The sequence below is a fragment of the Camellia sinensis genome, chromosome 10, assembly GCF_055761805.1.
Source record: "Camellia sinensis isolate YWXY chromosome 10, ASM5576180v1, whole genome shotgun sequence".
Lineage (NCBI taxonomy): Eukaryota > Viridiplantae > Streptophyta > Magnoliopsida > Ericales > Theaceae > Camellia > Camellia sinensis.
This window is the reverse complement of record NC_138970.1, coordinates 119,033,485-119,046,822: the sequence shown is the minus strand read 5'-3', so window position 1 is coordinate 119,046,822 and position 13,338 is coordinate 119,033,485. Positions and strand designations below refer to the sequence as shown.

The 13,338-nt window shown below is 37.1% G+C and overlaps 1 long non-coding RNA gene across 4 annotated transcripts; it reads left to right on the top strand.

Moving 5' to 3' along the window:
* The first annotated feature begins 313 nt into the window (after positions 1-313).
* LOC114317372 (uncharacterized) lies at positions 314-2,851 on the top strand. Of its 4 annotated transcripts, XR_014342509.1 has the most exons (3): positions 350-882; positions 1,612-1,708; positions 2,248-2,851. It is a non-coding gene; the product is annotated as an uncharacterized LOC114317372 (long non-coding RNA). The 4 variants fall into 4 exon arrangements; XR_014342508.1 differs by lacking the exon at positions 1,612-1,708 and having other exon boundaries at positions 314-882; positions 2,524-2,851; XR_014342510.1 differs by lacking the exon at positions 1,612-1,708.
* Positions 2,852-13,338: the final 10,487 nt, after the last annotated feature.

The window sequence follows — 13,338 nt, the reverse complement described above, 5'->3', positions numbered from 1 at the left end:
TTACGCTTGCAATGTTTGCCATAAATAATAAAACTTTCTATGGCATGCCATTAATACATCAACTATACACGACACACATACACTAGCCGTGAAATGTATTGCACTTTTCACGGCACACACAATGCCTGCTGTTAAAAGTATTGCACTTTTGACGACGCACATATCTTCTACCGTTAAAAGTATAGCCTTTTTAGAATGCACAATGCATGTCGTGAAAGGTACGACCCAAAAAAATGTCGCCAAAAGGAAATTTTTGGCACCAATTCACCAAAAAAAGAAAAAAGAAAAAAAAGAAAAAAAACAGATAATAATCAAAAGCCCCAACTCTCATCCCTAACACACAAAATCAACTCTGAGTAGGCTTCTTTGTCGAGACTGGTTCCCAAGCCCAATCTCTCCCAAATCGACTTCTTCCTCTCCTCTCACGATTCCTGGCTTCACATCCTCAAACAGATCGCCGAGGGCGATCTCAAATACCCTCTCAAATTCAATTTCATCAAACTCATCTTCACCTTCGACAAACTCCAAACCTCCAATTTTTACTTCTTCAAAATCAGTCTCACCAATCCCAAATATTCTATAAATTTGGTGCGTCTCTCTCTCTCTCTCCCCCTATATATATAAATATCTCTAGATCAATGATTTACAACATTGATCTGATCATCCCTCTCTCTTTTTCTTCATCATTTTCTACATCACTTCCATTTACAAGCTTCAATCAATGGAATATTTCATCGTCGATTAAAGAAGAATCTCAATTTCGCTAAGCAACAACTGATGACGATGTCTATGGCGGACTAGTTGAAGATTTTCCATCTTTTGACGATGCCATTTTGCAACAAGGGGTTTCTGTTTTGTCAAACCAAGTCAGATTCACCCTAGGTCAGTACTCTCTAAACTGTTAAAATTATTGATTTTCTCATATTTATATTCATATACGAAGTTTCTGATATTAGTTTTTGGAAGTTTGTTTTTGATTCATTGTGTGCTAGGGTTTATATCTTTGAATTTTTTGAAGTTAAAATTTTGGGTGTTTATCGATAAATTTGATTGGATGAAGACTTTTAAGGCTATGATTGAGTTGATTATATTTCATTTCAAGATTTCATTACTTGAACAAAAATTAGCTATGTATTTTATTTTAAAAGGTACATTGGTCCCCTGTTTTAAGGAGGAAAAAGAAAAAAAGTGATACTGCAAATTGAATTAAACCATGTAGATTTGGACCATAATTTTGAAATCTATTTCAAAGGGGAGAAAGAAAAAAAAAGAATATAAAGAAAAATCATATACTCAATTCATTGTCTCATCCCCAAAGAAACATGAATGTAAAGCAAAATCAATAGTAGTGCACAGAAATGAGCAGAGCAATCTATAATTGTCACTGATATTAATAAGTAATAAAATTCTTCTAAGGGAAACTATTAATAGAAAATTTGAATAAAGTTCTTATCTTTTATCAACAAAACAAAAAAAAAAAAAGAAAAAAGAAGAAGAAGTTCTTATCTTTTACCAAGACTTAGGAATTGATAAACTTATTATTGATTAATTTCTAGTACACCTTTGTATATATATATATACATTCTGATTTAATGAAATTTAGATATGCAGTTTCATAAAGTTGTGTGCTGGTGCTAGGAACACTTTACCTTCAATAATTTTAGTACTCCAAATTTATAGAGTTGCCAGTGCCTTTTCACAAATCCTGGTAAATCTTGATTTGTATATCTTATTGGAAATTGAATTTGGATTATTTATTTATTTATTTACATTCTAGGGTCCTACTTTTATTCATTGTCACTAGTATCAACATGTACCATGGAATTTTCGCTGCTTCTATTGCTTTAAAAGTTAATTTTCCACCATGCTGATTAGTGTTACCATTTTTCTCCATGAAATAGTTGTGAAAAATAGTAGTACAAAATCCAGGGAAAAAAAAAAGTTGTGAAAAATAAACAAAATGAAATAGTTTAATCCTTTTTAGTCCATGTTTGGATTGGTGAAGAAAATTTAGTTTCATATATACATTATGTCTTATGATGCTTGTCATTGTTTTAAATTCAGGAGTTAAACTTAATTATTTTTTATTAAGTTTGTGATTTCAGATTATTTGTGATTTCAGAATAATCTATGATTTTAGATTGTATTGAATCATTAAACTTAATTGTTTTTTCCTAATTTGGTAATTCTAGCAGGCTTCATATTTGTCTATATGACATATATTAATATTGATTTTATATAAATCAGGATGCTTCAAATGAATTGAATTACGATACCATTCTTCTTTGGAACGAGAAGATTTTTCGTTGCCCTTTTATGATACCTGTTCAAATTCAATGCTCGGTTGATGATTTATCCTAATCTATTCCACATGTGATGGGATTTAACTCATGATTAAAATGTAATGTATGCCTTCATGGATGTGGTTTTTAAATAAGAAAGAGAATTTTGTTTCAGCTATGTGAGAACTTGTTATCTTATGTTATAAAGATCTTGTTGATTTGTATGTGCTTTTTGTTTCAGCTATGAGTTGGATATTAATATGAATTCCATTTTTATGGGGAAAAAAAATTGAGGCCAAAAGTGAAGGGGAAGAAGTTTCCATTTTATATCTTGTCGTTGATCATTCAGTTCAAGTTGATGTCACTAGATCAGAAAATGCAGTTTAGGCAAATTTGGAGCTTGAATTCCAAAGGAACAAGGAGAAATTTGCTTTTCTAGAATGGGGATCGAACGATTTTCACAACAGGCTTGTTGTTCCTCCAGGTTCTGGTACCATGCATTAGGTATAGGAGTTAAAATAGCAGCTTTGGCGAATTATAGTGTTTCAATATATTGAATTGCTTATCTATCTTCTCTCTTTTTTCTTTTTTTTTTCTTTTTTTCTTTTTTTTTAATAATTGTTTTTCATGCAATGTTGTTTAAATCCTTTCAGTTCCCTTTTTAGGTTGGTAAGCCAATGATACATCTTTCCATAATGAAATGTCAATTTACCAAACACTGGCTGGAAGGTAATGGTACCTCTGCCAAGTTCTCCAGATGCTAGCTGGAAGTTATTGGTATCTCTAATTCTAAGCGCTACTTCTGCCATGTTCTCTAGGCGCTAGCTGGAAGGTACTAGTACTTCTGATTCTAAGCGTAGCCAATTCTCCAGGTGCTAGCTGGAAAGTAATAGTATCTTTCATTCTCAGCATAGTATACATTGCCAACCATCACAACATGTTAAGAGAACAAATAACACAAGTGTAATATGTACACATACTCTATTCAATAATAGTGTCATCCTCCACCGATGACCAAGGACAAAACCTCTAAACACATGTACTTAATACCCATAATACAATGATCAAATTTTCATTAGACCTTAAGTCCAACAACAGCATTAGTAAATAGAATGCTCATAATCCAACATCAAGTTCATTTCTAAATTTAAAATGTGTTGTGATTTCATTCTCTTTTCAAAATCAATTCTCTTATTTTCTACATTCTCATACTCCAACCTTTATCCATAGTCCATTCTCTTCATTTCACAAAATTAAATCCATAGATATCAAAGCCATAGCCCAACTCAATTTAACATGATTAACCCAAAATAATTCCAATACCATGGTTAATTATCCCTTTTAGTTATTAACATAACTACACAATTCATATTAACAAAACACAAACATTATTCAATTTTACCCATTTTTAATTCTCTAAATCAAAATATTAAATTAAGACTTTTTCTCTCTCTCTCAACATAAACATGTTAAACTACTCTCCAATTAACCCAAACAACAATCAATTTAACAATTTGTGCCCAAATATCAAACCTTAGATCACCTTTCATGATATTCAAAGAAATCCATTATAGATATGATTTTTATTCAACAAAATCTACCTCATGTCTATCTATAGACGAGGTATTGAAAAGAAACAAACAAATCCCTATCTCTTGAAGCGACAAGAAGAAAGCCAAAAAATCCATTGCGATGAAAACATGATCCGCTCAGATTAAAATGAAACTCTCGCGATCCTCTACATTTTGATCTATAGCACTATGGATGGAAAGTGAGTAAAAATAGATGAAAATCAAGTCAGAAACCTTGAAACCCACAAAAATGGTGGAAGAGAAGGAGAAAAGAGAAAAGAATGGAGAAAAGTGGACCAAAATGCCTTTTTAAAGTGTTGATTCCTGAACAGACCACTCGAACAGTGAAATCGTCCCTTGAGCACAGAATGCAAACTCCCAAAAGTTCAGACCATACAGGCAAACTGTTTGAGCGACTATTCTTCCGCTCGAGCGAACATCAACAACAACTAGAATCACATACCTGCAAAAGTATTGGGTGACACGCCAATCCGCTCGAGTAAACAATCCATCGCTCGAGCGATGAAGAAAATTTTCAGAATGCTACAAAAAGTACTACACTCTGTCACTTTAAACTAATGTGTATTAATCTGAATTTTATGTTAAGGATCAATTAAATAAATGGATGAAAAATTGACATGCAACTTGTATTTAATATCTCAAATTTTGTGAAATGCTTAAAAATAAATTTATTTGTCTCTTCCCATTTGTTTGTATTTCTGTTCTCCCTTTTTGTCTTATTTAGCTCAACAACCATAGTTGTACACATTATGGCTACTATTGTTGCCACCTTGTGTAGAAGAAACCAAGAAAAAATGAACTCCTTACTTCCATGGTAGTACTTATAGAGTATTTGTTCAGATAATTATTTACCAAATCGTTGTCAAATTTATATTTAAGAAATAGTTGTATTCACGGGTATTTCTTTTCTTTTTTTTAAACACAAAATAGGGTTCATCATACAAACCAATATCTTTTTTTTTTTTTAAAGAAAAAATCATTCTTTGAAACAGTTATCGAGTTTACAAACATGATTTAGCATAAAACAGTCTAAGATAACTTAAGACATAATACAACTCACGTTAATCCAAACTCTAAGATTGTTCAAATATTTGTTCGCCCCAATTAACCTGTCCAACCCGACCCAGATCACATTTTGTTGGCCACGAGTCAAGATTGCAGATTTTTATTTTTATTTTTTATTTTTTATTTTTGCAGTTGGGTATTGAATGCATAAATCAAAAATAAGTGAACCCAACCCAATCGAAATATTATAATATGTATTTTTTCGCTAGATGTCTTCTTTTTATTAGTGTAAGGAATTACAACCTTATCATCATCTCAGAAAAAAAAAAATATTAAACAATCTTCTCCTCTTTTTTTTTTTTTTTTCTTTTTTTTTTTTTTTTTTTTTTTTTTGAAAAAACCAAATATCATCATTACCTTCTTTCCATGCACATAATAATTACTATTATTTTATTCAATCTTTTATCTTCACATCATAATGACAATTACTTTTTTAACCGTCCATCTCTCATCATCATTACATTTTCGTTTCATTTCAAAACTCTCGTAACTTCATGGGTAAATTACACCTACACCTAATACAGATACTTACTTGAAGTTTTGAGGTTTTGAAAATTACACTGGCCATCCAGTCAATTAAGGCTAAGTTTGAAAAGATTAAAAAAGTGCATTTTTTGTCTTTTTGGACTAAAAAATTGAGGTTAAAAATATGGATGTTTGGGTTAACTTTTTGACTTTTATTGAAAAATGTGTAATAAAAAATTGTAAAAATTGATTTGTAGGGAAAAATTTGAATTGGGAGTTGTGCAGCCGTAATTATTGACTTTTAGTAAATAGTGTTAACTTTTTAACTTTTTAAGTAATTTTTTGACTTTTTGACTTTTTTAAAAGTATCCAAACTTGGCCTAACACTCGTAACAAATATATTAAAATGACTTTTGACCATTATCATTCATCCTTTTTTGGACTGAGCTGCTTATCCATCCCACATGTGTTTTTAAGGCATTTGATCAAACATGAGAGAGGCATTATCCTCATAACTGTCAGCTACCTCACCTCCACCATTACGTACGCTCATTACAACCATCATTCCATCACCAACCCACTCATCCCAACTGTGACCTCTAATGATGCAACGCATCTCGCCCCAATCCCAACCCATGACCTCCAATGACCCAACCCCCAGCCGCAACTTCTGGACTTCTATGAGATCAGCTCACCAGCAGCAACAATGGGATTATATTTTTCAGCCATGGCAGCACGACCTTTCTTCACCATCACAACACAGACATACCCTCGCTCTTTGTTTTTTTGCTCTACCCTTGTTTGTTGTTGGTTTGATTTGGGTGTGTTTGATTTGTAGCAGGGTTGTTGTACTGGGAAAGGGGTAGTAGTGGACATGGGTTTGATTTGTATGTATGTTGGTAACGCTATAGTAGTTGCTATTGGTAATTTTTTTAGTAGGCTGCTGATAAGGTCCTAGATCCTGAATTTGATCCCTTATTAGGGATCAGTCCTAACAATTCTTTGAATTGGAGGTCAGTTATTTAAACTCTTAATATTATTTCATTCCCTTCAAAACCATTACAATAAGCATCTTTATATAAGAAAAATAATATAAACTTCCTAATATAATTAGACTTCTTAAATTGATTAGATTTCTTAACATAATTGGTTTCTTAACATTCAACCGCCCTAGAATCACAACTTGTCCTCAAATCGGAAAATTGGAATAACGAGCATAAAAAGCAGCATGGTCTTCCCCAGTGACTTCATTAAGGTAGCGTTTGGTAACGTTTACGTTTTTAGTTTATGTTTATAAAAATTTTATAAATAGATTTTTGTTTATTTTTAGAAAAAACATAAATTACAAACGCGTTTGGTTTGAACAAAATGTTTAAAAAAATTTAAAAACATAAATTAAAAAATATGTTTGTTCATGCCTAAAATATTTATATTTATTTTTATTATTTATGACAATGGGATGGGATCACACATTATAATTGAAAAAAATTAATTAAAAAATTAATTGAAAAAAAAAATTCAAAAAAAAATAATTGAAAAAAAAATTAATTGAAAAAAGATTATTTGAAAAAAATTATTTGAGAAAAAATTAATTAAAAAATAATTGAAAAAAAAATTATTTGGGAAAAAATATTTGAAAAAAAAGATTAATTGAAAAAAATTATTTTGAAAAAAAAAATTAATTAAAAAATTAATTGAGAAAAAAAAATATTTGAAAAAAAGATTAATTGAAAAAAATTATTTGAAAAAAAAATTTATTTGAAAAAAAAATTAAAAACTGAAAACGTAAACTCATTTTTTGAGTTTACGTTTTTTCCTCAAATTTATAAACTGAGACAACTATTTATAAATCAAAAAAATTACCAAACAAGTTTTTATGACAGTTTTTGAAATTTTATAAATATAAACTGAAAATTAAAAATATAATGGTTACCAAACATGCCCTAAGCAGCATGGTCTTCTCAAACCTTGCATAGTCTTCTCAACTCTTGCATATTAGTAGACATCACGTCCATCCTAGTAGTACGAGCAGCAACTTGTTCTTCGAGTTCCTTAATATTCATGTTGATGATGATGATGAATGGCAAAGTAGGAAGAGACAGAAGCTCAAAGATCGAATGCCCTGATACCAGATGATAGGGTCCTAGACCCTGAATTTGATCCTTTGATTGGGAATCAGCCACCAACAACCTTTGAATTGGGGATTAGCCACCTAAACTCTTAATATTATTCCATCCCCTCCAAAACCATTAGACTTCCTAACATGATTGGTTTCCTAACATTCAACCGTCCTAGAAGCACAGCTTGTCCTCAAGCTGGAAAATCGGGATAACGAGCACAAAAAGCAGCATGGTCTTCCCAAGTTGCTTCATCAAGCAACATGGTCTTCCCAACTCTTGTATATTAGTAGACATCACGTCCATCCTAGTGAGCAGCAATTTGTCCTTCGAGTTCCTTAGCAGTCATGTTGATGATGATGAATGACAGAGTAGGAAGAGACGAAAGCTCAAAGATCGAATGTTTTGATACCAGATGATAGGGTCCTAGACCTTGAATTTGATCCTTTGATTGGGGTTCAGCCACCAATAATCTTTTGAATTGGGGATTAGCCACCTAAACCCTTAATATTATTCAATCTCCTCCAAAATCATTACAATAACCATCTTTATATAAGAAAAATAACAAAGACTTCCTAAATTGATTAGACTTCTAACATAATTGGTTTCCTAGCAGTTGCAGGTAGTTGCTGTGAGGTAGCTTTAAAGATGGTAGCATAATATGCATGTTGCATGCTTGATTTATTGCTTCAAAGAATTAAAAATGGTAACTTTAATGAGATGCATCCAATTGGAATCTATAACAAATAAAAACCCTCTTGTGGACTGTTGGTGGCAGCCTATTCTTGTATTCAAAAGCTATTGCCCAGTGCAAGGAAAATGAGAAAAATTATTGAGTATGGTGAAGTTTTTAGTTCTGGAAATAGTGTGCAACATAGCAAAGGCCTGGGTTAACATTGGTGGATTGTTGGGTTATGATTTTTGTCTCTAAATTATACACACGTCATATTTGTGCATATATAAATTGCACAAACACGAAAATAAACCAAGAAACAAGCGTGTGAGTTGTTGGTCATTCTCAAAATTTCAGATTTTTAAAGAGAAATTGAGCACCTTGGGTTTTATTTTTGTGGAATTGGGGCTCTGTATATGTATGAATATTTGATGTTTGTAGTGTACTATGGTGGTGGGTAGGTTCATGTTGCTGAGTGGATTTAGTTACCATCGATGGTTCGAACTAGAAAGGAAACATTACATGCTTAAGTCTCTCTCTCTCTCTCAAAAATTATGGTTCGTTGGGTGGCAATAGAGGTGGGTAAAGCCGGCAGTGGTGGAGACACTGGTGGAGCTAGTGTATAGTGAGTAGTGTCACTTGACACCACTCAACTTTGAATTTTTTTTTAAAAATAAATATGAAGTTTATCCAAAATATTTGAGATTTTACAAATTGAACCCAGAGAAAAAAGGGAAAATTGTTACTCTTTTTTAATTTTATTATAAATACACTCTAAAAATTTGCTTTTAGTGTTTAAAATTACACATATGATTCCCAATTCACATTAGAATACAATTTTTGGAGAAAATTTATAAATAATTGTAGTGAAAATAACAACTATAATTGTCATGATCATCAATTCTACCAATTACAACTATAATTGTGAAAAGATCCTTTGCTTAATGCAAAGTGATAATTTTTTAAATTATTCAAAGTGACATATATATTGGGGAAAAAATATATTGAGAGGGTAATTTTTGGGAAAAATTGGGCCGAGCTCCGAGTTTGGCTTCGAGGCCCAAAACGCGAAGGACTAAGTAAAAAGGCCGTAATGGCTACTTCGGCCTAGGGGCAAAGTTACTCCGGCCTTAAGGAGATAAAGTTACTTCGGCCCGAGGAGGTGAGATTACTCCGGTCCAAGGAAGAGTAAAGCCACTCCGGTCCGGAGACAACTCGGAGTTAGGCCGGTCTCAGAGTTAGTCCGGCCGCAGTATGTTCTGGGAAGACCGGTTTCAGAATTAGTCCGGTCGTGACATACAGCGGTTGGGACGGTCAGAACTTGCTACTTGGAAGTTTGAACTAAGCACATCAAGGTCAAACAGGGCAGCCGAAGTAATCAATTGGAGGAGCAGACCGAGCTAAGTATAGTTCGGCCCTCTGTGGCTCGGTATAGCCAATTTTACTTCGGTCATGTGGAAGTTCGGTCATATAAAAAACCATCCCACTTGGTTTAAGCAGTGGGGGAGGGTGCAAAAGGATAAGCATTATCCTTAGGAGAATGAATCCTAGGAGGACTCTGCATGGAGAAGTACAAGTCCTACTAGGATTGTGCCATACGAAACTTATAAAAGCTCACAAGCAACACCTTGGAGGAGGTAATTGAACACAATCTTTCTGAGAACTTAGAGCTTTGTCTATTTGTCAAGTTTTCTGACTTAGGCATCGGAGAGGTTTCCGGCACACACCCGCCGGCTAGCTCACGTTTGTGTTTTCAGGTAACAAAGCGACGTCGTACGGAGGAGCGTGGACTTGGTCAACAGGATTATACGAGGAGAATTATTTCCTCCCCGTACAATTGGCGCCGTCTGTGGGAAGAACAGACAAGAACAAAAACCTCTTGACTAAGCTTCTCCTTTTCTCATTCAATGGCACACATTGAAGACTTGCCGCAGTCCGCCGTCGACGGACTAACTCCAGAAGGGGGCGCAAGGCGTGAGGGATTACCTGCTGTCCCTCCCATGGCGGACTTGGAGCCCCAACAACATAATTCCAGGAGGAGTGGCAGGGGAAGGCGGAATGGCAGCCCTCGTTACTCTCAAAGTCCCGACAGGCAAAGGAGGAGGATTGATCCTCAAGCCCTGGAAGATCGCGTAAAGGAACAGGATGAACTAATTCGAAGGATGGCGGCGGACATGGAGACTTTAAAACGCCAGATAAAGACCAAAGATGTGGCGACAGGAGAGGGGCGCAAGCATAAAACGCCCCCTCACCACTCAGAGAATCGTAGTAGGAATACTACGCCCTCCCAAGGAGAGAGCAGAAGCCTCAGGACAGGCGACACTCACTCCTTATCTTCAAGAACTCGTCACTCCAGGTCTGAGAGGACGAGATCCGAAAGATCATATACTGAAGGAAGTACGTATTGGCCTTCACATTCACACCAAACCAGATCCAGACAAACCGAGCTACCCAGGTCATCCGACTTACGAACCGTGCTAGAAGAAAAAGCACGATGCAAGGAGGATGCCAGGGCAAGGGATCCACACCGAATTTCGGCCCTACAACGGTTGGCTCCTCGAACGCATGGAAGCGTCGAGGTTGGAATGCCAATACCGCGACCGGCCTACGAACCAGCGGACAAAGCATTGGCAAGGCTACAGACTTCGCCGTTTGTCCCAGCGATCGAAAACGCTCCCCTACCATCAGGTTTCCTTCAGCCGAAGTTCAATACATATGAAGGGAAGACGGACCCGTATTCACACTTGAGCCACTTTCGCCAAGTCATGGCCGTGTACAGGCGAAACGAGGCCTTAATGTGCATACTTTTCCCATCAAGTCTGGGCGACCTGGGCTTGACTTGGTTCGAAAAGCTCCCAGAAGGTAGCATAGCCTCCTGGGCCCAATTGGCAGAAGCATTCGTAACAAGGTTTCGGACAAATACTAAAACACCGGTGGAGATAGACCAGCTACTCTCCATCGACATGGGTGAGAAAGAAACTCTCAGATCTTACAACAGTCGCTACTGGGAGACATTCAATCAGATTGGAGACTGCCCCACCAATCTAGCCATTGCACAATATAAAAGAGGCCTACCAGTAGGGAATCGACTAAGGGACTCAATCACCATGACGCCACCCCTCACCATGGAGGCCCTGATGGAAAGAGTGCATCAGCACATCAGGGTAGAAGAAGATGGCGCACGTTCCAAAGCCAAAACAAGTGCGGCCACTGTACCAGAAAAGAAAACCTCAGCAAAGGTTAATACGGTGGACCGAAGTAACAAAAATGGACGTGGCAGACGAGATAACGGAGAAGACCCAGACAAAAGATGGCTAAGAATTCGCACTGCCATAACCACGGTGTTCAAAAAACCAATATATCGGATTCTGAGCGAAATCAAGGATGAGCCTTTTGTCAAGTGGCCAGCCAAGCTTGGAGAAGCTCAGAAGAATTACGACGACAGATCACGGTGCACCTTCCACAAAGAAAAGGGGCACCGAACTGAGAATTGCACGCCCCTAAGACAGCATTTAGAAGAATTGGTGGCAGCAGGCCACTTGGACGAATACATTGAAGGAGGAGCGCAACCGGCCCCCCAAGATCATGACCAACCCAACAGAATGCCAAACGACGCACCACCACAAGGCATTATCAATGTAATTCATGGAGTTTTTGAACCTGAGCGCGTATGCGAGCTTAGAGGTTCAATCAAGAAGGCTGAACACTTTAGGGAAGTATTAAGTTCCCAACCCGCCATCAAGAAGGGGAGGACAGAGGCAACAAACGTCATGTCCTTTTCGGATAAGGACTTGGAACGAATTTACTGCCCCCATAATGATGCCCTGGTTGTCACTCTCCGAGTCAAGGATTTTGACGTCAAGCGGATTCTGATTGACCAGGGTAGTTCATGTGAGATCATGTATTACGACACATTCAAACAACTAAAGTTGCAAGACAAAGACTTGGCACCTGCAGTTTCTCCCCTGATTGGATTCAACTCCATGCCAGAGTGGCCTGTCGGCAAAATAATCCTTCCAGTCAGAGCTGGAAGTGTATCAAAACAGGTGGAGTTCTGGGTATTGAAGGTCCCCTCCACCTACAACATCATCCTGGGCAGAACATGGCTGCATGCCATGCGTTCGGTGGCGTCGTCTTACCATCAGGTAATGCGGTTCCCCAGTGACGCCGGTATAATTGAAGAAGTCTATGGCGATCAGATCATGTCAAAACAGTGCTTCGCCACAGCAAATGGAAGCCGAGCTGCCAAAGGATACGTTCATTCGGTGGAAGAACCAGAGAGCAATGAACTATTCGCTGACGTCGGCAAAGAAGCTAATCAGAAAGCGGTGGAAGACCTGGTGGAGGTAAAAATAGATGAGAAGAACCCGGATAAGTTCTTCTTGCTTGGCTCATCTTTGTCCAGCGCTGAGAGATTAGAGGTCATGGAATTCTTGACTTCTAATGTCGAAGTGTTTGCCTGGACACCTTACGACATGCCAGGCATTGATCCAAACTTCATCAGTCACCAACTCAATGTCCACCCATCCGCCAGACCAGTCATTCAACGCACGCGCAGATCGGCACTCCACCACGCCGAAATAGTGGCAGAAGAGGTAGGCAACCTGCTGGAGGCAGGAGCGATAAGAGAGGTGCACTATCCAAAATGGATCTCCAACACCGTCGTAGTGCCAAAAAAGAATGGTAAATGGCGTGTCTGCGTCGACTACAAAACAGTCAACAAAGCATGCCCAAAAGATAGCTTCCCTCTACCAAGGATAGATCAACTGGTGGACTTAACAGCAGGACATAACCGACTTAGCTTTTTGGATGCATACAGAGGCTACCACCAGATCGCCATGCATGAACCAGACCAGGAGGTCACTTCCTTCACAACACCAAGGGGGTTATATTGCTACAAGGTCATGCCCTTTGGCCTAAAAAACGCAGGGGCGACATTCCAGAGGATGGTCACCAAGATGTTTGAACCATTGTTAGGCAGAACAATGGAGGCGTACATCGACGACATGGTGGTCAAAAGCAAGGATGAGAATGACCATCTGAAAGACCTAGGCGAGATGTTCCAGATCCTGAAGAAACACAAGTTGCGCCTCAACGCATCCAAATGCGCATTCGGAGTTGGATCTGGCAAATTCTTGGGCTTC